Genomic DNA, 25,830 nt, shown 5'->3' with positions numbered 1-25,830 from the left:
ACTAGCTGTAGTGCAGTTAGATCACAGTAGCTTCCACTGAGTTGAGTCTATGAAAACTTAGTATTCTGTTTGTGAAACTTGTCATTTTGTCCTCTGAGGGAGATATAAATTTCAATAACCATTTGCAAAATTACTTGTATTTAAAGTGTATGCAACCTCTGGTTAAATAACTTTAAAAAAACCCCAACAAACAACAACAAACCACCACAAAACCAGCAGTCCAATCATGCCAGCTAACTTGGCAGCATTTAATTATAAGACCTATTGATTCAATTAACCCTATTTTTTCACTTTATTTTCTGGAGGGAATGATAGGGGCTGGTTTCTGGTTTAAACTAGGATCTGTCAGTTCTATTTTGAGGAACATACATTATCTGTTAGAAGAGCTGCTACACCGTGCAAAACTTGCCACTTTTCCAGAGGTTCTGATCTTGGATGAACAAAGTTAGAAAATATCTCAAAATGAGAACATAGAGTAGGGATATTATAAAAGTTCAGAACAGTTAGGGTTGTGCTTTTGAAAACTCCAGCCTTGGTCCAAATTTGGTACAGAGATGAACAGTAGAAAGTGCTGTAGACCTTCAAAAGTGAACTGAGTGCTTTACTACTGGGCCAGAAACCCAGATCTGCTGGCTGTGGGCGCATATCAACATTGATTGGCCTCCTTCCCTACATAGCTCAACCGTGGTATTGTCCAGGCTGTGCCCGGAGAAACTCTGGCTGGATGCAAGGTAGGGCTAAGTGTCTGTCTCTCTCTTTTTTTTTTTTTTTTTTTTTATTTTTTTTTTTATTTTATTTTTTTATTTTTATTTTTTTGTGTGCGTTCTCCTTATTTTCTGTGGATGGTTTCTGTACAAGTTGTTAAGCCAGTGCAGGCAGTTTCAAGGTGCCAGACCTTAAGTGCAAGGACCCCCTTAACCTCTGGGAAAGCTCAGAGACTGAGTGGAACAGTGAGGAAAGCCTCTTTTCTGTGTTTGCTGTGAAATGGGCTGAAAGTGTGTGTTCAAAATCCTTTTTAAGGGTTCAGGTCTGGATCTGAATGCTGGTTAGCTGGGGAAAGCTGGTTAGCTTGTTTTAGCTAACCAGCTCTTTTTGTGCCGAGCTACTCTGTTTTTGGCAGCAGCCTTTTTGTGACTGGAGTGAAGATCTGATCCCCTCATGGGGAATTCTGTCTGGACCTGAGGTTGTACGCTGCAGTATAACGGCTCCCAATGAAATGTTAACATGATTCCACTGTCCCCTGGCCGATGTGGGACAGAGAGACCCCACAGCCTTTTAAAGCCCCTGTCCTGTTCTTGCAGCTGCTTCCACGTGATCCGGTAAGATGTGCTTGGGCACCCATTCCTGTTCTGGCCATGTGGTATCACTCAGCGCAGAACTGCTACCTTTGTTTGAGCTACTGTGACTGTGGCTTGATTAACAGCAGCTGTATGTTCACGTGCAGGGTGCCTCTCACTGACAGATCCCTGTCTGCTGGTGCCTGACATGCTTTTCAGGTGTCTCAAGCTGCTGTTTGGTGGTTGTGTCGCAAGGCGTGCCAGGCAGGCTGCTCCTGTTTGCAGCAAGGCTGTGTTCTTGCAGTTAGGTATTCGCCTGCTTCCTTTGAGTCACGCTGAAATCAATACTGGCTTTTGTTTCCCTCAGCAATTAGAAAATGTTCAAGAAGGCTGAGGAAAAAATCCAAGGGCTCAAAAAGGGAGAGATGCAGGGTTAGAGTTGAATGGTTTGCAAAGGAAAAGGAGAGTAGAGCTTGTACAAAGGGTGGTCTGGGTGTTGGGTCATTCACATCCCATGCTGTTTGTCAACCTGTAGCTTAGGATGGGAGGGAATCGGAGATGGAGCCAGCTGTGCTGGCACCAAGCTGCCTCCTGACCTGCAGAATTACCCTGCCCTCCTTCCCCTGCTCCCCTGTGCCTGTATAAGAAAACATGTGGTGCGGGGAGATACCCACAAGAATAGGAGAGAGGTTTCTGAATTAAGAGAGTCAGCTCCTCCAGATTTGTATCAGAGTCGTTTTTGATTTCTAGTGATTCAGTCAGGGCAGAGTCTGGCCCTAATGATGCTCTTCACAGGCTGTCAGCATGCTCAGAATACACCTGGGAGTTAGTGTACATGTTACCAGGAGTCCAGAGCAGACCTGACATTTAGTGTTGGGGCTAAGTGTCTCTGGAAGGACAGTAGCAAGGTAGTGTTTTGTCCCCATCCCTGTCTTTTTCTAACATGATTGATTTGATGTCCCGTAAAGAAAGTCTCCCCCAGGAAAATGATGAAGAAACCCATGAATCAAGAGGAAGGAACTGGTATATTTCTTTTGGTTAGGAGATAAAATATGTATATTTCCTGAAGTAGTAGAGGGAAAGTTGGTAAACATATGTGAAAGAATAATTTAAAAAAAAAAAAAGAGAGAGAGAAAAACAAACAAACCTCTGTGTGTGTGTGAACAGTTAATAACATGATTCATTCCAAAGAGCAAGGGATAGAATGTGGTAAATAAGAGCTTTCATTCCACGTTGTTCTGCAAAGTTAAGCTTTTTGGGGTATAGAGAGCTGGTTGTGCCTCTGGGTAAGACTTAGCAAAATATTCAATGTAAGCATTTAATATTAACCAGTGCTATCCGTTACAGCATATGATAAATTTATGTCTAAGTGAGTAAAAGGCATTGTGTAATATGAAAAATGAATTTCTATAATTTCATATTCCACATGGTTTGCCAAAATTAGCATCAGTGATTTATAGATAAGACCTAAAATCTGTTAGGTTAGACCATTTTAAATGGCATGCTACTAGTGTTGCTTAAAACACTGTTGGTATTTTGAATGCGAGATTAAAAATATAATACTTTTGAATGTGCCTTTCAATATGAATAGTTGAGAACTTTTTAGTGGAATGTGTTTGAAAAAAAAAAAAAAGTGTAGTCAGATTCCATTCACTTAGAATGATGAAACTTTCTATGGGCAAAACCCCTGAATTCAGTGAGGCTTCGCCCCCCTTTTTTTTTCTCCTTCACTTGTTTTGGTCCACTGTACACTTGCAGCATCACTGTTAGCAATAAGTGGAATTAATAATATGTTGCAAAGCTTTAATTGATAATTACAAGGATTCAGAAGTTAGAAACAGAATTTCTCATTTTACCTTATTTATGATATTGATTCTTCAGATGCTTGAATGGTCGTGTTTGTTTAGATGGTAACGCTGGTATCAGCATGCCAGCACTGACGTGCTTTATTACCTGTAATTACCAACAGGGACAGAGTCAATCAAGCCTTTCTCATCAGCTGCCCCTGCAGCTCTGGAGTTCATTTAGGGACTGATTTTTGGGTGTGTGCTGACTCGTGCAGGTGCTCCCAGCATTGTGTGATGTGCACCGATCAGCTGTAATCATGGGGGTTTTCTGTTCTTTGGTTCTTCTGGACTAAGTTGTTTTTGAAACCCGCATCAGAAACTCAGGCTTTGAGACACAAAGTCAGGTCAGTATCTGCTGAAACAATGCCTTATGCCTTGCTTTGAGATCTCTTTATCAACTTGATTCTACTTGTTGTCTTGCAGTGCAAATAAGCATGTATGCTGCTATTTATGAGAGAGTAGCCCTTGATTGTAACTAATTTTTTCTTTTAAAAGATGCTGACAGTGGCAGAGTTTAATTGGTAAAGGTGTGTACCTTTCTGAGCCAGCAGATAAAAATGCTACAGGTTATTTTAAGGCAGATACTCCTTTTCATGGGTGGGGTCATGAATTTTCTGTTTTCTTCCAGCAGTGGGGACAAAGCAACATGGTGATGGTGACAGCTGTACTTTAACTTGTTTACACTTAGAATTAAATGTTCTAGAACCAATTTTTTTTTATAGCCTGTTACAAGCAGGAGGAGGGAATAAGTACTTGGGCAAAAATATTGGGCAAACCTAATGTTTTCCATGCTTCAGGACGTGAAGCTATGTTTACTACTAGGATGAGAAAGAGCTATTTCCTTAAAGACATGGTATTGCACAGTTGACATTATGGGTCCTTTCTCTGAAATACCTCTGGCTATGGTCAGCACCAGGTGATTTGTCTTGCCTATACTGGTCTGCCATTCTCAGGTGAATTCCAGTTCTGAAATTTCAGTCACTTGGAAGATCTGAGTTATTTTTGTTTCTAATTCATTTTATATACTATATAAAGTAGTAATTTTTTTCTGAAGAGTGTGGAATTTTCTTATGAATTTTAGATTATAGCCAGATCAGTCCCAGTGACATTGCTTATACCAATGTGCAACGGACTAAGTGATCTCTCTGTGTACTGGGGTGGGAAAGAAAATGAATATTTTAGATGCAGTGGGTTTTTTTTTGTGTTTTCTCTGGCAATGTTTTGGTAACTTTCTCTCACTTGCCTAACAGAGAGGGAAGGTAAGTGAAAAATGAGTTTTCCTCCGATAGGGGAGTGAACTCTGCATGCATTAAAAAGGCAAAAAGCGAGGTTAAAGGCATGTGTTGTTTTTATTTGAAAAACTAGCTGTGGAGGCTTGTTTCAGCTGTAGCTGGTAGGTTTCAGAGCTGACGCAACAGTAGGAATACAATTTGCCTGTCTAGGATTTCCAGAGACTGTTGAACAACAGATATGAAGAAGCAGCTGCCTCCTTATGTTCACCTCTTCCCCATCCAAACATGATATAAACATAACTTTCTTTTGGATTCTGTTCCTCTCATGCCTTTGCAGTTGGAAAGTCTGGTGTATTTATTGTTTGCTCTACTGCCCTTACCTGCAGGCAAGGCATGATCTAGATTAAAGTGTAATCCTCCTAGATTAGTAAACAAGCCCTGCCCCATGCCTGTGTCACTAAGCAGATGAGTAGCTCTCTGAAGAATGTTCTGAGGCTTGCAAAAATGATTTCTAGCAGAAACCTTCCTTTTAAAATATAGTAAAATATGCAAATAGTCAAACAAGCAAGCAAGTGTGCCTCAAGAATAAAGGTGCTCAGTCTTCAGTCACTTGTTAATATTTTGCTTTCCATGATGGATTTACTTTGCAGCTGAACTTGAAAATCCTTCACAACTGGCAGTGGTACTAGGCAGTTTTCCCTTCCACTGTAGCTTTGCCTGCATTTAAGTGTTTCTGTCTTTCCATTTGATGCTTTTAGTTTAATCACTCATTTTGCATTGAAACATAGCTCTGGGCAGAGCTTCACATAAGTAAGAAATCTACTATATAGATGAAACCGTGGAAAAAAGAACTTGCGATATTCTCCTGCTGGACCTTGTTTTGAAATGAGGAGTTGCTCCTCTCCTGGAGAGCTTACAGGAGTCTTGGATCATGGGCAAGACAGCCATGGGGTGGGCAGCATGTGCTAGCTGGTGGGGCTCTGGGCTAGTGGTGAGAGCCTCTGGCATGTCCATCACAGGTGTGCTGTTGGGTTTGGTTTTAGCTTGTCCTGTTTGCTTAGGTCCTGATCCACAGTAGTACTGGTGAAGCTCTTCTTGGCTTGGAAGTGATTCCTGTGGGGAATTTCTGCGCAAATTTCAGCCTTGTCTTTGCAAAATCATCCTCTCTGTATCCCCCAATAATTTGATTAGGACCTGACGTCCCCATAGGCAGTGCAGTCCTAGGGCACCTACAGCCTGTGCTAAGGGCTGCAGGCTGCTGGAGCAGCCTCTGGGCAGTGGCTCTGCTGGGTACTGTGTTTATACCCAAGCCTGGAAAACCGTGTTCCTGGCTGCTGGGGCAGAGTAGACGTTTTTACCTTGTGTGTCTGCTGAGCAGGAGCAGTTGCTGTTCCTTATCCTACTAATTCTCAAGGACAGTGTGAGGATCAAGACTGACTCCCTGGAGCTCCGAGCACAGAGCCTCCTTCCATACACTGGGAAGACTCACAAGGTCTTTTTTTTTTTTTTTGCTGTAGCAGAGATCTGTTTTCCCCACCGTGTTTGAGAAATATTGAGACAATTTTGCTATGCATGTCCAACAAACCTGGTACTTGTATATAACCAGCCTGAAACAGTTTCCGAAAACTGCCTTCTGCAAGTGCCCAAGTAAATGTTTCCTGGGTTTAAGCTGAAATGTGAGATGCCTTATGCAAACTAAGTCTTAGTGCGATTATGGGAACCAGGAGAAGCCTTCTAGTTTGGTGGTCTGGGATGTGGTCTCTTGGCAGCCAAGGCTTATCTCAGCTGGTGCTGGGGGGATCCTGCACCTGTTTGCTCCCACGGTGCCTGGTCCTTGCCTGACCCTGTGGCAAGCCAGCTCAGTAAGTTGAGCCAGGGCAACGTTAGTGCTGTGCAAAAATGACTTTATCAGTTCAGCTCTCTAAAATGCTCGAGTGCTGGTGAAGGGAAGGGGCAGGAATGTGTATATGAGAGCTGGAAGGCCTTTACCTGTCTGAAAGACAGGGATTTTAAGGAAGCTAACGTGCCATTTTGAAAATAAAGATCACAGGATCCAACTTCCCTGAATAGCTTGCGTTGCTTCCTGAAAGACGTCAAATTACACTGGTTGTGAAGTTGCCTAGTGCTATTTGCATCACTTGCTTTTTGTGTAAATGGTCCTGTTCTGGAAAACTTCTCTCTTACCTTTAAATTCTTTGGGTGGTGGTTTGGTGTATGGGTTTTTTTGTTTGTTTGGGTGTTTTTTGTTTTTTTTTTGGTTTTTTTTTTTTTTTTAATAAGTGAAGGACACAAGGTACAAAGTTACAGTGAAAATGTTGCACTTGGCTCCCTTCCTGTTAACAGAAATACAGTTGGTGCAGTCTTTTGCTGGTAGTCACAGGGAGATACATATGGTAATAAACAGCCCTTCTAGGCTTTCTGCTGCAGGCTGTGAACATTGCTGTGCTGCAGCTGACTTGCTTGCAATAAAGCCCTTGCCTGTGTTTTTAATGAAGGACTGTCCTGAGGTAGAAATTGCCTTCCTTGGAATTAGAGGAGAGGAGGAGGGATGTGTATTGTGAGGAAGAACTAAGCCAGGAAACACCTGGCAACCAGATGGTCCCTAGCATGCTGCATCATACCCACACCTTCATTAAGGATTACTGTGGCTGTCTCTGGGTAATAGATTTAGAGGTTTGGGGTCACAAAGAATTAGAAAATTGTAGCCAGTTGCAATTAAACATAAGTTATTCTTAGAGGACAAAGAACTGAGCTGAGCTGAAAGCTGAATTAGAGCTACTTGAAACGTTAGGGCTCAAATACTACGGGTGGTATTTTCTAGACAACTGACAAAAGAGCCCATACACTTCAATCAGGGGCACAAAGCAGCCCAGGGTGGTGGCAGGTGGGCTGGAGACAGCAGAGCTGTGAGCAGTGGCTGTAATGTGGAACTGGTATTATTCTGCTTTCTGAGGGCAGCATTATGTACTTTTGTCTGAATATTTATGTATGCAACAGATAAGGGTTGCTCAGACCATTAGTAGGATAGGACTGTGTGGTTTGCACTATAAGCCTGACTCAGTATCTTATACTAATGTTTTACCTGTATTTAATTTTGTTTGATATTTCCCCTTCAGGGCGTCTGCCATCCAGAAAGGGCAAACTCAAAGTTTTTTAAAGTTTCAAGTGAATTGTGAGAGTATTGGTGGGGAAGCAGAGCTACAGGAAGAACTGTGCTAGCACACAAACCCTTTCTTTGTTGGTGACCAGTCAGTGGCAGCAGTTGGTGGCATGTAGTGGGTCAGGAATTCAGGCTGGCTCAGGTGGATGCACAGAAGTGAACGTTAGGAAACTGTTCTCCCTCCTACATACCCTGTACTCACATGACTACTCTGGCAGGTAGAAGGGGTACGGCAGTACCGACATGTGTGGGTAGGTTTTGGCGTGCTCACTGCTGCATTGGAAGATGGGAGATGCCTCTTCCTGAGGAAGCTGTTTCTGTGAATCGGTGGCTCTTGTCTCCCAGCTCTTGCTGCATATGGGACCGATTGATACCGTCTTGCACTGCTAACCTGCTTGCAGCCCAGCTTTGAAAGATCTTTTGGTTCTTTGTGGGAATAACAAGTGAAGAAAAAACTTTGCTAGTCCAGGGGCTGTGTAAACTTTAATTGCCTTCCTTACAAACACTTTGGAGCATCCACAGGAAGCTTGAATAGGTTGTTCATTACCTCAGGTTTTGTGGCGTTGATGGAATAATCAGTGTCGCTGACTTTTATCCTGTATATTCTTTGAGCAGCTTCTTTGCAGACAGTATATCTCTTGTCACTTTCATACTAAAATGTTGATAAGTACAACTTGAAAACACTTATTGAAATATCTGTTTAATTACTTGTTAATGTTGTTACCAACACCTATTGTAAATTTCATGCAGTGGGTTCTGAGGAATCCATCTCAAAAAGCTTCAGTGTTTTAAGGCTGCTGCCTGTGAGATTGGTTCTGCAGCTGAGATCCTTGTTAAAGATGAGCTAACTTGCATTATGGAACGCAAGTGTTTATATTTTATTAAAGACAAGCCAAAGGCACCCTACCATATGATACAGGGCAGCCACATGAATATGGAACAACTCTGTCTTGAAAGGGTGTATCGAGTTGTTCAGTAAGTCTTTTCATTTTCTAACATTTCTGAATCTGAAAGACTGTATGATATTTCTTATTTTACCCTTGGGAGAGGAAAAATAAATCTACTCAGTTCCTGAAAGCTACTACCCCAGTTTAGGCAGTCCTTACATTAACAGTTTGTTATCCAGAGAGGCTCAAATTTCCTTTTGTTATGTGTTGATGTGCTTCAACCAATGCAAAATGCCACAGCAGCAACTTGGCAAGAAGAGCAAGGGGAACGTGCCTGAAGGATTTACTGTGCTGCTGTTGGTTTTCCCCTGAGAGGAGCCCAGCTGTCTTGAAGCTGAAATTAAAATGTAAATCCGAAAATAGGCATAATTAGGGTACTTCCTTTAGACAATGTCTGGTACAGGCAGCTTCTGGTTTTGGGAGTGTGCAGTTTTTTTCAGTGAAGACGTGTTTGAGGAGTGGATGATTCAAGCTGTGTTGGTGCTCTCCAGCTTGAGGAAGTTGTGACAAAGAACAGAGCCCAAGTTCTTTTACCCCGCCAGTCATGCTGCTGTAGTTTACAAACCTGATGAAGACTTGTAGCTCTGAATGTACGGAATTACTGCTTTAGTAACGAGCAGAAGGTGCTGGTGTGGATCCTGTTGCAATCTTGCATGGTATTTTGCCGAGTTGGGATGGAGAGCTCTTGGGGTGCCTCATCTTAGCGGGGGCTGCCATGAGCCTGCTAAAGTGCTGAAGACCTCTGTGAACTGGGCTGTGAGGGGACTTGCCTTTGGTTGGAATCTTTATTTTGGCTCTGCTGGACTTGCGTTAGTCCTTGAAAGCAACATATTTTGCAGAAACATTGAAAGCAGAAACCCAGGCACAATAACCTCATTTTTGTTGGGGAGTTTGAGTTAGTTGTAACAACGTGTGGAACTTGCTGGAGGCCTGAGCATGTATGAAGCAGTAAGAGAGAGCTGGAGCTAAGTTTTGGTTGGAATGGGCCTGGAGAAGCAAGCTGGGACTTATTCCCAGCTGGAAGCTGGGCGGCTGTGGTGTTTGTTGTTCTCTGTTGGGGTTTTGGCACCTGCTTTCACACCAAATCAGCTGTTGAGAATGTTGTATGTCTGTGTAAAGGTGCTTAGAGCTCTGTGTGTGTGTGTGTCTGACAACTCTGGCATATTTGCCTCGTAGGTGTTTAGCTTTTTTCTTTATTTCTTTATTCCCTGGAAGACTTGTGGTGTAATTGTGTAGGGGACAGAATAGTTTCAAGACTCCAAACTTATACCCACTTAATAGTAGTAATTATTGTTTATATTACTTTGCTTGGGGAATGTGATGAAGTACTTTGCCTTATTGGGGTAAGTTTGATAGACATTAATGGTCTGAAGAGATCTTAAATGGTCTTGAGTTTTATTGCTAAGGCTGGCCTACAGTTTCAAACCAGAAAAAGACCCCTTTCAGCCTGGCTTTTTAACGGTGTTATGAAGTGGTGGGGTGTTGGATTTAATCATGGTCCTGTCCGTTGATGTTTAAATTTGATGGCTCAGAGACATGAATAATGTTAGAACAGTGCTTTAAAATATTGTTTTTCACATTGTCTAGCTTAACAGATGAAAAACCCGCAAACTAGTGAGGCAGAAAACAGAGCAGATGTTCATTTTCCTTTTTCCATACTGAAAAAGCTGTAGCTCAGTTTTGGTTTTGTCATTTAGATTTTTATGGTGACAACTGGTGAAACTATGCTGTATGTCAGTTGGAAAAGTACATCTTTATAAAATGTCGTTTGAGATACTGGAAAATGCCTGGCTGGGCTAATGCTGTCATTTATTCTAAGCAAATGTCTTTGATACTTTCTGTGATCTCCAGGAGTCTTATGACAGTTTACTTTAAATCCTGTATTCATGAATCATGAGCTATGACTCAGGGTTTCTTTTTTGTTTCTTTTTTGTTTCTTTTTTGTTTCTTTTTTGTTTCTTTTTTGTTTCTTTTTTGTTTCTTTTTTGTTTCTTTTTTGTTTCTTTTTTGTTTCTTTTTTGTTTCTTTTTTGTTTCTTTTTTGTTTCTTTTTTGTTTCTTTTTTGTTTCTTTTTTGTTTCTTTTTTGTTTCTTTTTTGTTTCTTTTTTGTTTCTTTTTTGTTTCTTTTTTGTTTCTTTTTTGTTTCTTTTTTGTTTCTTTTTTGTTTCTTTTTTGTTTCTTTTTTGTTTCTTTTTTGTTTCGGGAAGAGATTGGAATAGAGATGACTTTCCACAAGAGCCTAATCTTGAATCTGACAGAATTTTATAGAGAATTGCTGCATTTCTGTGAAATTTTTAAACCAACTTCTGTCCTTTACTAGAGAATTATCCCTGTTTCATAATGCCATCTGTTAGTTACCAAAAATTCTTCAGGAAGAATATCTACTTCTTTCCCCCCAAAGTGCTGAGGATATCAGATTTTTTAACAGAATTGAGTTGCATCCTTGTGAAGTTCCCCAAGGCTTCTCCATACTGATCAGCATAGGTGCCTTTCAGTAATTTTCAGTAAACTTTCCATTGTACATCCTTACTTTTAAAAATACTTATAAATGTGCATACATTTGTGTGCACATATATTACTCCACTGAGCTGAAAGGAACTTCTACAAATACTACGGGAATCTAACACTTGGACCGTGTTAAATAGAATTAGTGACAACAATAGGGCCATTACTGTCAATACATGAGAGTTGTCACCTGGACAGTTTCCTAGTGAAATATGTTTTACCTGCCATCAGTGCTGCTTCAGTCAGTTTTGTACTAATGCACATGAATGACTACTACACTTGCACGCTAGAGCAATAGCTCCTCCACATACAGAAGGACTGTAAATGGGAAACTTTTCCTATGACAGTAATGACTTCTGCAATAAGAATAATGTAGTACTGCACCAAAGGAAATAAATTGTTATAGAGATCATCCTTGTATAGTCTGTCAAACATGATGTGTAATAATGTATATGTAATCTCTGTCAGCTCCATGGAAAACGCTAGAATATGAAGAATGACAGAATAAACTGTGCATGTGTGTTGAAATATGAACATTCATCTCATAACCATCTTTATAATCAACTGATGAGAAAAGAGCTATTAAATAATCTTACTCATTTCCTGATTTGCCCTACTTGCCATGCTGATGTGTGGATGGCTTCTACAGTGTATATTGATAAGTTCGCCCCTTGTCGTCTTCACTCAGTGACTTGGTAGCATTTTTGGTTGTACAAATTGCAACTCAGACCTCAAAGAGAAGAAATAGTTTTTGTTCATTGCTCTGTGAGGGGGAAGGTTCTGTGATCTGTTTCCCATTGCAAGTGGGAGAAGTTACGCAGTTTAAGCTGGTTGTTGAGAGGCTGATGTCGGCTTCAGTTGTGAGTCTTAGCTTCTTGATTGACAGTTTTATTGTCCTTAAGGAAGGTGGCTGTCATGGAGGACTTTACCAGTGGCCCTGGATAGCAGATCGGACCTGAAGTTTCAGTGTGAATCCAACTGGAGAGCAGGAGTAAAGGATGGAAAAGTGATACATGATGTAGATCCTGTTTGATTCAGTGAAAAAAACCATGCATTGTTAATTAGCATCTTCCATTGAAAGAGTTTTAGAAGGCAGATAGTATGTTGTGGGAGAACCCATAATCATCACTAATATAATGTTTGACTCCTACTAAGACATTCTTTACCCAGAATCCTCAGAAGAATTAAAGGATATTTTATTTTCATTTGATATGGTTACTACAGCTTTATAACAAGCCTATGGCTTTGGTTTATTTTCTACAAAGTCTGTGGGAAGGATGGTAATAACTTGGATGAGATTGTTAGTGATTTGCAGAGCTTTTTTCTTTGTTTTTATTCATTACTTCTATCAGAAAGAGTAAATTTGCTGTAATTTTCTTGACTGTCCTACAAGAGAGCAGCATATAGACCTTGCTAAAGATTGTGGCTTAATTGCTGATGTATAGGGATTTATGAAGGGATTCCTTGGGGACTGAGGGCAGTGTGTAACAAAATCAATGGACTGTCAGCTCTACAACATCTGTCTTCAAAGGGAGAAAGTACAGATCCTTCAGTGTCGCTTGCCAGTTATTGCATGTAACTTGCATCATGACTTCTGAGGAGGAGGAGGAGGGAGGTGTCCCACCCGTTTGGGCCATGAACACAAGCAGGCAAATTCGTGTAAAAACATAAGTATGTTCATATCCATGCACAAAGGTGACCATTCATGTTTCTTCTCTGTACTCCACTGAAGTAGTAGGGAGAGAGCGTGGTTTGTGCTGGGTCAGATCTAACAACATTATTTCAAAGGTAACTGACATTTCTATTTACTTTTTCTTTATATGGTATTCTGTGGACTTAATAGTTTTACTCATACTGTAATCTCTGGAAACCTTGTTATGAGTGTGATATTTTCCAGTAAAATAGCTAGCAGGCTTTATAAATCTTGATGTGTCAGTGGAAGGTCACCTGCTTAAATGCCACTGAACAGGGTTTACTGTTCAGGTATAAGTGACATCTGTGCCTGAATTTCTTGTTGGCCATTAGTTAATTTTTAGTTATTGTATCAGAGTTTGTTTGGCATTTTACAGTCTGGGCCCAAACCTGGTTTTGGGTGTGTTTTCCAGTTGTGATTGAGTCCCTAGTCCTCCATCAAAACCCAGGTATCTCTGGCATCAATGCATACATGTGAGCTCCCAGCCTCTTCATTAGGGATAAAGAGGAGTCTGTGCTTGTAGGCTATGTTGCAGGATTAGCACCTAAAGCGTGATTATGTGCTTACCGGCATGATTATTCCCTTTGCTGCCCTTTGAACAGTGCACACCCTGCTGTGGCACTGTCTTTAGACCTTTCAAGCCTTTGGGGCAAAATTCCTCCTTTGCTCAGAACAGCCTATGTTAGAGTCTGTGGGTATAAATTTGAGAATTTTGGGTGTATTAACAAACAGGTGGGTTTCAATCTGCCCCTGCAGACTTGGTTTGCATTATGGTGCACTAAGATGAGGGATGCTCCTAAATATGCAGGGAGACCCATGTTGATGCTAACGGATCCAGGGAGTAAAGGCATGCTTGAACTGAGCATTTTGTCTGCATTCCTGCTCCCCTGGTCCTGAACTCCTGTGTTACTTCTGAGGTGTGTGTTTGTGTTTGGCTGGTTGGTTGAACTGACAGTTGCTAGTGAATGGCGATGGAAATGACAGCTGCCTCCTCCACCCAGCCTCTCTAACTAGTGTGGGTAGGCAGGAGAGTGCCTTCTTTTGTGGGAAATGGCACTTCACAGTTCCTCTGTCCTGCAAGGATCTTCAGGAGATTTTGTTATTTCCTTCATGGTTTTGAGCTCAAGAATATTACTTTTGGTGTGGGTTCTTAAAGCCCTGACACTCTTTACAGTAGTGCTGCTGATAGCATCACGCACTGCCCAGGTAATCATACAGACCTTCCGATTCATAAATGTTCATCAGTTCATATCACAAACATCAATCCCATGAGCCAACTCCAATCAGCAGCTGAACTGGGGCCAGACTTATTAGGAGAACCAACAAGTCTCTCTTTGAATGCAGGGCACACAGAGGAGAAAAGGGCAGGTCTTAAATCAGTGTGTAGTTTAATTGTTTTTATTTTCTCAGAGGCCCCGAAGCAACGTAATGCAGGTTTTTCAAAGCTGACATCACAAACTACTGGGACATGCTGCCAAGTCCATGTGGGTGGAGAAGAAAGGAGGTGTTTTTGATTCTTATAAACACTTGTGCTTCTGTTCTCAAGGAAGAAAAAAGGAACAAACTTTCCCGATGATTCTCTGAGAATGTAAATGCCACATGAGCATTTTGGCTAACGGCAGAAATGGCATTTCCTGTGCTGTCTTCCCTGCTCAATTGTCTTGTCCTAGTTACGTAAGTTGTGTTTTATCAACTGGAGCATATGCATAGAAAACCAGTTGGAGAACTCTACGAGTCATTTATCACCTCCTCATAATTTCCAGCAGAATTACTCATACTCACAGTTGCTCTGAAAAGAGTGTTCAGGTATTCTGCATCAAAGCATTGAAGTTGCATCCTTTCATCTGTAAACTAAGTATTTTTTGTCTTACATCTGATGAAGTGTAGGTTGCAAAACCTGAAAATTAGCACAAACATCCGTCATTTTCCTTCGGAAAGAATCTCAAAACTTTTTAGCAATTATGCTACTTTTTCATAGAGGGAGGATTGTTTGGCTAAACTCATCCCTCATAAAACTTCATTTCTCTTAGTGATTAGAGAGAAGTAAATTTTCACACATACAATTACACCCTCTGTGCTGTGCAGCATGGGAGGGATGCTTGTCACCAATTTACACAAATTGTTTGCTTTACAACAGTATATTGATCAGCCCAATATAGTCTTTTATTTATATAACCAAATGTAAAGAAGATGCTTTTCATTCAGACATTCTACGTATAGAAAGTGAATTAAGACACTTGTGTAAATAGTGTTCAGGTCATTGTGAGCTCCTTAAAACAGCACGGAGAGTCACTTTTTGATTATTTGAGAGTACACAGTGTGGCCTGGAAATGGAGACTCTTTAGAGGCTGTTCAGTTTGATTGACTCATAGCAGAAGAGGCTTAGAACCACCTAGATTCTTCACACTGTTTGGTTTGTGCTTCTTTTATCCATCATTGAGAACTTGTGCTTTTGATACACTGAAGATGGCCCTTTAAAGATGCTGTATAGTTTTTATTAATCTTGTCATCAAGCACACTCTACGTAAAAAGAGTGCTTTGCTGTTCCAAAGCTCTGAGATGCTTCAGGGCTGGAGCAGCATTACTTGAAATAATAATGACCAACTTGGCTCCTGGCAAGCCAAGGAAGGGGATGTGGGAAGAAAACAAATTTAAAACTTTAGCCCCAAATGGAGTGGAGGACACAGTGTTTAGCATAGCTCAGAATGGTCTGGATGTATGACTCTGGAAGTGTCTTGCTTATGATGCATGTCTCTGTTTGTGGGAGTGGGGAATTAAATTGCATAGTGACTTTAGCAGAGTGGAATGTGAATGGAGGAACACATTTGGTTTGGTATCTTCTTACATGCCTCACCTGAACATGCTTGCCGGTAGTAGCTGTGGAGATGTTGATCCTAGCAGGGAAAACAGCTTGCTGTACTAATTGTTGAGGCAGGCAGCGGACTGCTAAATCTTGTTTGCTTTAATTGGCCTAGTAGTGCCTTTGAATCAGTGGGACTAGGGCGTATAATGCACTCAAGATTTGTCCTGGTATCTCCATCGCAGGCCATAGGTCTTACAATGTAAACTATTAAATTACTGTAGATGAAACACCAGAGAGATTGGTCTTGGAGTCCCTTGGGGATTCTGGAATTGCAAATTAACTCCTCACAATTTACTTAATCAGAGCATGTATTTATTTTTTTCAGAAGACATTCTCTTGTGAGAAAAGTTCATGAAGCGGCTAATTGGAACCGAGGTACAGCTGGGACTCCGAGCTTCCTTCTGATAGTACTGTGCTCCTTTTGTGTGTTTCTTTGTCTACGGTCTATGATGTAGTGTCATGTAAGGACTTACCACTGAGTGCTGGTGGGGCAGGTAGGCCCAAAACCAAACCACCTCAGCACTTGCTATGGAGGGAAGAAAAAAAAAAAAATTAGCTTCAAATTCTTTCCCAGAAGTCCCAGTAAATGATGACTTAACATGACACAAAAATGCACATGGGTCAGAATAACTGTACTGACATGGTGCCTTGTAGATAATGTAGTTTGCTCCCAGTTTCTAACATGCTCCTCTTTGTTCTTCCCACTATGATTAATGCTGCAAGAGATATTTTTGTTATGTTACTTTTCCTCCAAAACAAAAATTTCTATTCTGTTTTGTGATAGTGATATCTCTCCCAATCTATTGGATCTGCAGTGTTGACTACAGCTTGTAGAGTTTGGATTGTAGAAGGGCTTTTGGGCATAGTGTCTTCCCTGTTAGCCTGAAAAATCTAGGTCCTCAAAGGAAATGAGTACAAATGTTTGTTTCCCCTGTGAATTCATCTGTTGCCTTCCACATGCTTTCAGGTATGGTTGCAGCGGCCAAAGCTTGTAAGGTTGGCATTTGCAAAAGGATTTAAGGAATGAAATGCAGTGGGAATTCAGATGCACACAAATCCTGAATTTCTTTGTACCTGGTCCCATTAAATTACCAGCAGCTCCTGGGAGCTGTGCGCATAATGTGTTCTTTCGTATGTAAAAGTACAATGTTTCCCTTCTGAGCAGCTCAGTGTCTGGGTGGGTGACCCCACAGAGCTGTGTGGGGTGGGCATTCAGGCTTCTTGGTGCCACCTGGCTGAAGACCTTATGTCTCCAACTGGCTCTGAGTTGTCCCAGAGGACTTGAGGGTAACTCTTGGAGGGGAAGCAGACTACCTGGGCCTTGGTGGAGGTACTGTTGATGGTGATGGTCTAATTCCCTCCATGCAGTGTACGACCAAAGGAGATAAAGGCCTTTAGGTCTTGAGTATGGTGACAGTATTTCTTCTCAAAAAGTGTGTCAGTATTTCAGCTCATGAGATGGAATGAGGCAAAAAGCTTTAGTGGTCACAGTTAAGTTTTTAATTTAATAGAGGGAGACAATATGTGAACTTGTCACTCAATTTACTTTCCCTAACGCTCATTAAATTTTTCTTCAGTGCATTTGTTTTGTGTTCAGATTATTTAATAAGCTTGCAACTACTCCTTTTCTTTTTTCTCCCCCATTTCTCATCCCTGTCATCATCATGAAGGAAAACATTCTGTAGCAATAGGTTTTGCTGCTCAAAAAGGAGGCAGTTCTGTTTAATAGATGTGTCTAAAAATAGAAAAGCCCAGGCTTGTCTCCTGGATCAGGTAGTTATAATGGTGAAGACCACCTGTCACAGGAATTTTGTGTTTTGTTCTTGCAGGCAAGTATTTTTCTGACAAAGAAGGATATGCAACTTTAGGAAATTGAGACTTGTAACTACTTCAACTCTGATGTCAACCAAAAAATGAACTGCATGTGCTCAGATAGCAGAATATAGTTTTTCTGTAGTTAAGGCTGTGTTTCTATCTCAGGACTTTCAGTATCCTTAGGGATTACAGGATAATAACTCAACAACTAAAAAAAAAAATTGCTATTGGAAGTTGGCTTCAGATGTGTTCTTCTGAGTAGATTTCTTTAACCACATCATAAAAAAAAAATTACTGATATATTTAGATACTCAGATTAAAAAAAAATTCTTAGCAGTATATCATCTGGGGTTGGATCTGCATGGTGAGAACTACCATCTCAAAAGGAATAATGCAGTTTTGCTGTTGCCACGTCAAAACTTACTGGTTTGGGTAGAGCTTTTTAAAATGCATTGGTGATTTCCAGCTGGTTGGTTGTGTTGTTGTTGTTTTTTTGTTTGTTTTAAAGTGTGCTTAACCTTCCTGTAGTTGCAAATGCTGTCCACAGCTAACTCTTACTGGAAGTGCTGGGAAGTGAGGTGCCTGGGCACCTATCTGCCCCTCTAGAGACACTGTTGTGTTTAAGGTTGTGTCCCTGCATGCCATGTGCTTCTAGTGGGAGCTGGCTTCTTAGTCATGCAAGCATGCTGTGACAGTTCCCATGCGGATGCACATCTATGGATGTAGATCCTGATTCTGCAGCACATGCTGTAGAAAGCCATTCTAGCTCCACTGGGGTCCTTTGAAAAGGAATGGTTTGCTCTGGGAAGCCGTGCCTCCACTGCAGCTCTGCATATGGGTTTGCTTTCCATTTCCCCTTCTTCTTGTCTTTGAGGAGGACCAATGCCTTGCACAAAACCTATGTGATCACCAGGAAGTCATTCCAGCCTGCTTTGCAATAATTCCCCCTTCAAGTAGTTTGTAATCTAGCAATAGTGACAGGCATATTGAGTGCAGTTTGCTGAAGGAAAAATAGATAAATTCCTTTAATATGAAGAGTTAATTAATGTGTTTCTGTTTTGAAAATTAATTTTTGTACAGTTTTGGAAGCTGGATGGAATAGTTCTGGAAGCACAGAGGAACAGGAATAGCAAATGTGCAGCTTGAGTGCAACATCTGAGATACTGTCCTGTGCAGAGGCAGGCCTGGAGATTCTGCCCTGGTGCTTTGAGGTGGAGTTGCTGAAACAACAGTCCTCTTTAAAACCAGATCTTAGTGTTTGTTTTGCTCTTTCTGTAATAAGCCATTTGTGAATCATTGTTTTTGTTATTCATCTAGCCTCAAAGATGGAGAAATAACATCTAATGAATTCATGCACTAATATTTTTCCATCAATAACTGAATAAATTACTGGAGGGTGAGCCATCCATCCACTTCCATTTGACGTATGACCATTCAGTCCCTGGGCTCTTTGCTGATGCTGTCACTGAAAAAGCCAGCTGCCTGGGTAATGGATCTTGTGGCCTGGATTTCTGTCCATGAGCAGCTGGATTGCACCATCAAGTAATTTCATATAGGCCATTTGCGCAGGGGTTGGGTGGAGCAGCCAAGTGAGGCCTGGGGAAGAGTAGTGTAGATAGGCAATGCTGTGGTACTATCCAAAATAATATTTTCTTGATTGCTCTCTTAGAGCACCTGTGCTTGTCGTAGAGGTTAATGCTTCAGCCACTGATGCCCATTCCTGTCTGAACTACCTGTGTTTGCAGGCTCCTTCTCCCAGTTTGATGAACTGAGTTATTGTGTGGTGGTAACTCTGTGCTAACCTACTGTGGTTTAACAGATTTGTGTGCATGACTGGATTCAGGGCAGCAACCTCAAGTAGGAGACAGTGTTAATGATTCCTGGGGAGTAGTGACTGGAGAGCTTCCTATGCATTTTGTTTTGTAGGCAGTATAGGAAGGTCAGCTTTGAGTTTAATTTTTTTAAAAAAACTTTCTTGTAATTTAAGTCCATCTCTCCATTTAGAGCAAGTATTTGCATTTCAGCCTTTGGAACTGCTTGCAGTCGGAGCCACTAGCAGCACTTGCAGGCTGACACCTCAGCTAATACTTGGTACCCTCTTCAGTTTTGTGGCAATTTGGGTAGGGAGATTAAAAGACTTGGGAAAACTGGTATGCGTGAGTGGTTGAATCGAAAACAATTTGGGTTGGTCCAACCAGGAATTGTTGAAAGATGCATTCACCTGTACGGTAGACAGGACACTTCCCGGGCCTTGCACTGGCTAGCCAGGGTTACATGTGTCAGGTGACAGTTGAGGACATTCTCTGCTGAGATAAACCAAATGCATATTTGCAGATATACATATTGCAAATGGATGGGTCATGTAACATCTTGCTGGCAGGTTAGAAAGATGTGCTGTAGTTTGTACCCTCTTGTGTTACTAGGCCTTCTCTGCAGACTTAAACTTGACTCACCCGTATGCAGTAGGCTAGAGGCTTGCTAGCAGCAATTGCGTAGTTCATGTCTGCAGTTGTCCTGGAAAGTCTGATAGCGTCTGCTTGGGTTCTTAAGTTTCACTATCTCTGTCTGACCAAAGGATGCTGGCAATTTGTTAAAGACGTTGTGGCTGCTAACAGCCTACTTGATTTTTTGGAGGGTTGCGGTCACTTGAAGTGAAGGATGAGAGATAGGTGAAATGTGTTCCTCTTCTAGACTTCTGTTTAGCTAAATGGATCACATGACACTAGACCAACCTCTCCAGCTGTTCAGATGCTCTTGCTGCACAGAGGCCCAGGTTTGTTTTCAGAACCTGGTGAGGGTTTTGCCTTGCACTTGGGCTCAGCTTTCTGAATCACTTAGGGAAGTTTTATTGTGTTTTCATCTTGGTAGGGAGTCCCTCCTCTGGGAGCTCAAAGCAGTTGCTCCCTTCTGTGTGAGAAGTACGATCTCTCCCAGCAGGTAGGGTGGATAGACCTGAACTCCATGTGTCCCACTGCAGCTCTGGGAAATTCCACAACAGTAATATGGTGTGTCTTTGGGAGCTATTGTGCCGTTTCCCCAGTGAGATTTGGTTCTAAACTGGATAATAAAGAAATAATAAAATACACTGCATCAGGGTGTATGCAGGTGAGCTTTCATGACAGAGCAAACACAGTGGAATCTCCAAAACATGTCACGATGGGAGCAGAGGTCTTGCTACAAAGTGAGTTAAGAACAAAGATTTGACAGAAAGTAAATCAGAATTTCAGGTGAGCATCTTTTGTCTGTCTATGGGAGCTCCATATTGCAGTTTCTGTGAAAAGCAAAACTGTAGTGCTGTCATGTCTCAGTGCACACCAAGTGCATTGTTTTTAGCTGATACATACTACAGCCCGCCCTTCAGGCAGGTGATCTCTAGAGTAACAGCTGAGTGTCAGAGCTCACATCTGGAATATTATGTCCAATTTGAGGTTTCCCAGTGTAAGAACAACATTGATATGTACTGGAATGAGTCCAGTGGAGGGCCACTGGGGTGATTAAGAGGACAATGAGGTATGAGGACAGACAGAAAAATATTTTTCTTCCATCTGGAAGAGGGGAGGCTGTGAGGGTATCTCAGTGCTGCCTCTAGCTACCTTATGGGTGAGGAGGGTGTAGAAAAGATGTTGCTGGACTCTTCTCAGAAGTGTGCAATGAAGAGGCCAGGGCAAAGGATACAAGTTGCAACAGGGGAAATTCCAGGTAGATAGAGGAAAAACTTTTGTACCACAAAGGTGGTCAAACACTGGAATGGAGACTGCGAGGAGTTGTAGACTCTTCAGTCCTGGAGGTATTTTAAAGCTCAACTCAGTGAAGTCTGGGTGACCTGCCTGGGACAGGTGCTTGGACTAGAGACACCCAGAGGCCCTTCCAACCTGTGTCATTTTATGATTCTAGTTCTGCTTGAAGACCGTGGCCTCTTCTTGAATGGAAACTGATGATGAAGATCTGATGCGCTGAGGGTCATCAGTTCTGGTGTGACTTGTGCAACCATCAGTTTGAGGTTCTAGCATTGACTTTGAGCGCAACAGAGAAAGTAAAGCAGATGTGTGGGCCCTCCCTCCATCCTAGCTCACTCTCTGCTACCATTCTGCTTTGGGGAGTTTGCTGGAGGTTGTTGAGTAATAACTATTTACCTGTGGGTGGAGTTGCGAAGAACAGTGAGGGTACATCAGTGGATGTGCAAAACTAGAAGAGTAGCTTTCTGAAACAGAATAGGTTTTTTCCTTTCCTGTCTTTGTATGCTGTATCTGCTTGTTAAAAGGGACTCCTCTATGTGATGTTCTTGGCCCACCAAAGAGTCAATTTTAGGTGTCAGGGAAAGAGCTGTACTGTTGTTGCTGAAGAGGGAGGGCACAGAGGCCCAAATAGGTCAACAGAAGATATGAGCAAAGATAGGAAGAAGCAGGTTTTATTTTTGACACTTCACAGTTCAGCTGCTGAGCAGCCACGGGGTCCACATGCAATTCATGACCAAAATAGCTGTTCCTGCACTGCAGGTATTGTCTCGCAGCAGCAGAACATTATCTGCTGCTTGTAGGTTACTTTTTTTTTTTTTCTTCCTCCTCTGGCTAGTCTTCAGTTGGCAAAAATTTTTATCAAGATCAAGCTGCTGACTGTTGTAGCTTGTGCCAAGGTTAAATCTCTTCTGCCCGGTTAAGGCTGACTTCTGTGAGGTAGGACATGAAAAGTGCATGAGCCTGGGAGAGAAACAGAGGAGCAACACCAGCTTCTGGTTTGTGTCTCAGCAACCTGCTTGGGAATCTGTTATGGAAATGCTTGAGGATTACAAAATTCCTTTCTTTAAAGGTTGAAAATGTCTTTCAGAAGCTCATTAAAAAAGCTTGAGATAAACAGCACTTTTCATTTGTGGTTAATGTCAGAATATTAAGATTTATGGCTTTCACAATGACCTCTTCGTTCCAGTGCATTACTGCGCTTGGGCTCTCTGCCAGGCCTGAGCCATGCCCAGTATCCCTTAGCAAATGAATGTGGCGTGTGAACATATGAACATGATATTTGTGTGTCCATCACTCTAACAGAGCAGAAATCTTGCTGACCCCTAAAATTTTATACAACATCAGTCTGTGTTATTTCTCTGATGCTGTTCTGTACTTTCTTTTGTGTTTTGCAGTTTGGGATAGGTCTGTTAGGCCGTTATCAGGCACCATAATGCCAAGGCTGTCCGTGCCCCTGAGTTCATTTATGTCTTCTGAAGACTGAAACTGGCAGATATTGTAGTTAAAATGGCCCTGTTCACAAGGCTCTTGGTGGGGTTCAGCCCAACAGATTGGACCTTGGAGCCTCCTTCCATCACAACACATCCCATGCAGCCTGAGCTGAAAGCTTCACGCGCATGGCAAAGTGGTGTTTTAGAAAATCTGCCATAGCATGTTTCCTGAACAAATCACATTGCTTCTCTGTCTTGGGGAAGTATCACAATGATAATTCTCTGGAAATGTTTGTTTCCCATCTGTCTTGGTGAATGAGGAAGGGAGATGGAATAAGACATCTAAACTGTTTTCTCGCAGGCAACGTTGCCTATAGGTGGTATGTCGTTTAACTGCTAAGGGTCTGTTGGCTTAAACTGCTGGAATTCAGCCAGGACCACTTTACTTTTCTCAGTATTAGTACATTCTCTGGGAGTGAAATGTTTTTTTGTTTCTGCTGTCCTATTGTTACTACTACACAGGAAAGATTCATACATCTTTTGCAATTGTGTTTGAATAGATGCTTCACACACAAAGGCAAAAGTTGAAGAAGCAAACCAAACCCAGCCAAACCAACAAGAAAACAAACAAAACAACTGTGTCTGGGTAGAGATGTTTAATTAGTTCTCCCGTGTGGTCTCTTTCTTATTCTGCTAACATTGCTTGCGTTGGTATTAAAAACACGTACGTTGGTGTTTCCTAAACATGTAGTATTTGGGTCTTGCCCCAGGCAGTAGCTGTGGTGTGTGGAGCTGTGCTTGTGTGGGAGGAGGAACTGGGAGGTTTGGGAGGTGCTTGGGTAGTGGGACCTCTGCCTTAATCTCTCTCTGTCCTCCCTGCTTGGGCAGGTGTGTGCTGAGGGCTGTGCTGCTCCCCTTGGCAGAGTGGGAGTGTGTTTGATGTCGTTTAAATGAGAAACTTTTCAGAACAGAAGTCCTTATAGTATTTATGATGCAGCACATGACTCAGTTAAGGTCTTCATTTCATCTGTGGCTCCATGACATGTTTGGTATATTAAAAAAAAAATAAAATTGTCTGATAGCATTTTATTTTCACACTTGGTAGGTTGTTCCATACCACTGACCTTTTCGTAACAGGATGACAAGTTTATTTCCACTGATAGTAATTAGATTATGATAAAACAGTAACAGTGTACTGTAGGCAGTAAAAGTGTTCTTATGTGAATGGTAAACGAAACATTAATTGTCATGATACTAAATGAATTGCCTTTGCATCAAATAATTGTTCATTTTCTGTATTGCTGTTCCTGGTTTGCTGCTTTGTTCCTGCTATTAATTACTGATTTCAGTTCAGATACAGTAGCTTTGTTTCACTGCCTTTTTAGTACTGTCAGGTTCCTGCAGGAAGTAATGGCCAATGAGTTTCACTTATTGGTTTTGGGATTTTGTGTTTGTACAGTTAAATACATCTCAAAGGGCTGAAAATCCAAGTATCTCATTGCTGCCACTACAAAGCCAAAAGTATTTTTTACCTTTTTAAAAATCAGTATTTGCAAGTGATTGAATGATAAGTTTCTTCCCTCATATCGCATAAAAGTCTGAAAATATTAGGGGATTTCTTACAAGGGTGCTTTATAGAACTACTGATTGGCTAGACTTGCAATCCTTTGAAGTATTACTGATAAATGCAAACTGTGTCTGCATAGGTAGTCTTCTGCTGATAAACATATTTGTAGATTTTGATGTTCTTGACTTAAGAATGACAAGACTGTGCGGATGTGCTTCTCAAGTTTGTGAGAAGATTTCTTCTCCAAGGAGATAATTTCCTTTGGGCCTCTTGGTATTCTGATCTTGGAGCTATAATCCACGAAGTCAATTCTTAACTGGGCTTAAGGGTATAAATGTTATCATAAATGAGACAGTAATACAGTTACTGGGAGCGAAGCTGAAGAATAGTCGATGATTGTTAATCAATACTTTTTTTTCCCTTCCTAAAGATAGTGCAAGACAAAGCAGTGTGTCTGTCAAATGAATACGGAAATTGTTGTTAATTCTTTTGAAGTGCCTTCTGGTGGTAATGAAAACTGCATACACAATTAAGAAGAAACAAAAATAAATATTTGTCCAGATGAGAATGTGAGGAGGAGATAAATAAGGCAATGATAATGGGGCTGTCAGAACCATCTGAAAGCCAAAAAAACAGAGAAGAAAATCAGTTTGGATTTCAGCAGCTAATTTAGGACGGAAGGTCACTGAGGGCAACAAAACTCAAACTTTATCAGTATTTAGAGTATGTTCTGATATGTTCCAGGGTATATGTGTGTGTGTTATTTTTCTTACTGGGCTTGGAGACATTTAGGTCCTAAAACAGAGCTTCCCCTTTTTTATTCAGTCAATATAGGAGAAGTGGAGTAGCTTTGTGGAAGCTTTAGTACCTGCAGAGAGGTGCCAGCTGGAGCCTGCTGAGTTGCAGCAAGGCTGACAAATGTTTAAATGGCTCTTGAAATTGGAACTTAAGTTTTCATGTAGCTTACATTGATGCTGGATGCAAAGTGTCCTTGCTATAAAACTATTTGTGCGGTAGCAACGTCTACATGCTGCAAGGGAGCCTGTCTAGGCTAGACAACATAAAAATTTGTGGTAATATGCATGTTGTTGTTCTGGACAACTGACATCGAAGTAGGATAAGGGTGGAGGGGTGCTGGGCACTGATTCACCCAGAGTTATTTGGAGTGTGTGTGGGGGTGTGTGTGAGGAGAGTGAGGGATGTATTGTGTAGAAGCCAGACCTGCTGATTGCCATCCCCTGCTGTCCCTGCACATCAGTGAAATGTTTGCTTTCGATTGTTCCCAACCTGCACAAGTACTACTTCTCTTGCAGGGGCACAGCTGCCTTTGAAGGGCTGCAGAAGGTAGTTTCTGCCCTAAGTTGATTGGAGCTGTCCCTTACTGCTCTTGCTTTCAGAGGGGCTGAAAGTTTACATCTTTGCCTAATTGTACTTCTTAAGAAGTGGGTTCCAGCAGCTCTTGTGTTAATAGCAGAACTGTGAGCTCTGAACAGCACACTGAGGACCAGGTGTGAGGTGTTCACATTAGTGTTGGTGGGTAATGAGGTATGATGTTGTACCAGCTGCTCACCACACTGTACCATACCTGGGCGTTCTCTCAAGTTAATCCTTGTGGCACATCTTTCTACTGAAAGAATTTATTATCATAGGACTTGCAGGAGTGGTTTCCCTTCTGCATCTAAAGTTTTTTACCTTTACCTTTCTGTATTATTTGTTTCTTGGTCTTTTGCCATACTGTCTCCCTACTCCATGTCCCC

General features: G+C 41.6%; 1 protein-coding gene across 32 annotated transcripts in view; it reads left to right on the top strand.

Moving 5' to 3' along the window:
* MAP2 (microtubule associated protein 2) overlaps positions 1-25,830 on the top strand; it is a 235,605-nt gene that overhangs the window by 5,218 nt on the left and 204,557 nt on the right. Inside the window, exon 2 of one of the 32 annotated variants that reach the window (XM_056349744.1) lies at positions 15,850-15,899. The exons of the other annotated variants lie outside the window; for them this stretch is intronic. The gene's annotated coding sequence lies outside the window, so the exon portion shown is untranslated. The remainder of the gene's footprint in view (positions 1-15,849; positions 15,900-25,830) is intronic. 32 annotated transcript variants of the gene reach the window in all.

Source organism: Falco biarmicus, chromosome 8 (genome assembly GCF_023638135.1).
Source record: "Falco biarmicus isolate bFalBia1 chromosome 8, bFalBia1.pri, whole genome shotgun sequence".
Classification (NCBI taxonomy): domain Eukaryota; kingdom Metazoa; phylum Chordata; class Aves; order Falconiformes; family Falconidae; genus Falco; species Falco biarmicus.
The sequence above is the reverse complement of the archived record's forward strand: the minus strand, read 5'-3'. Positions and strand labels throughout refer to the sequence as shown.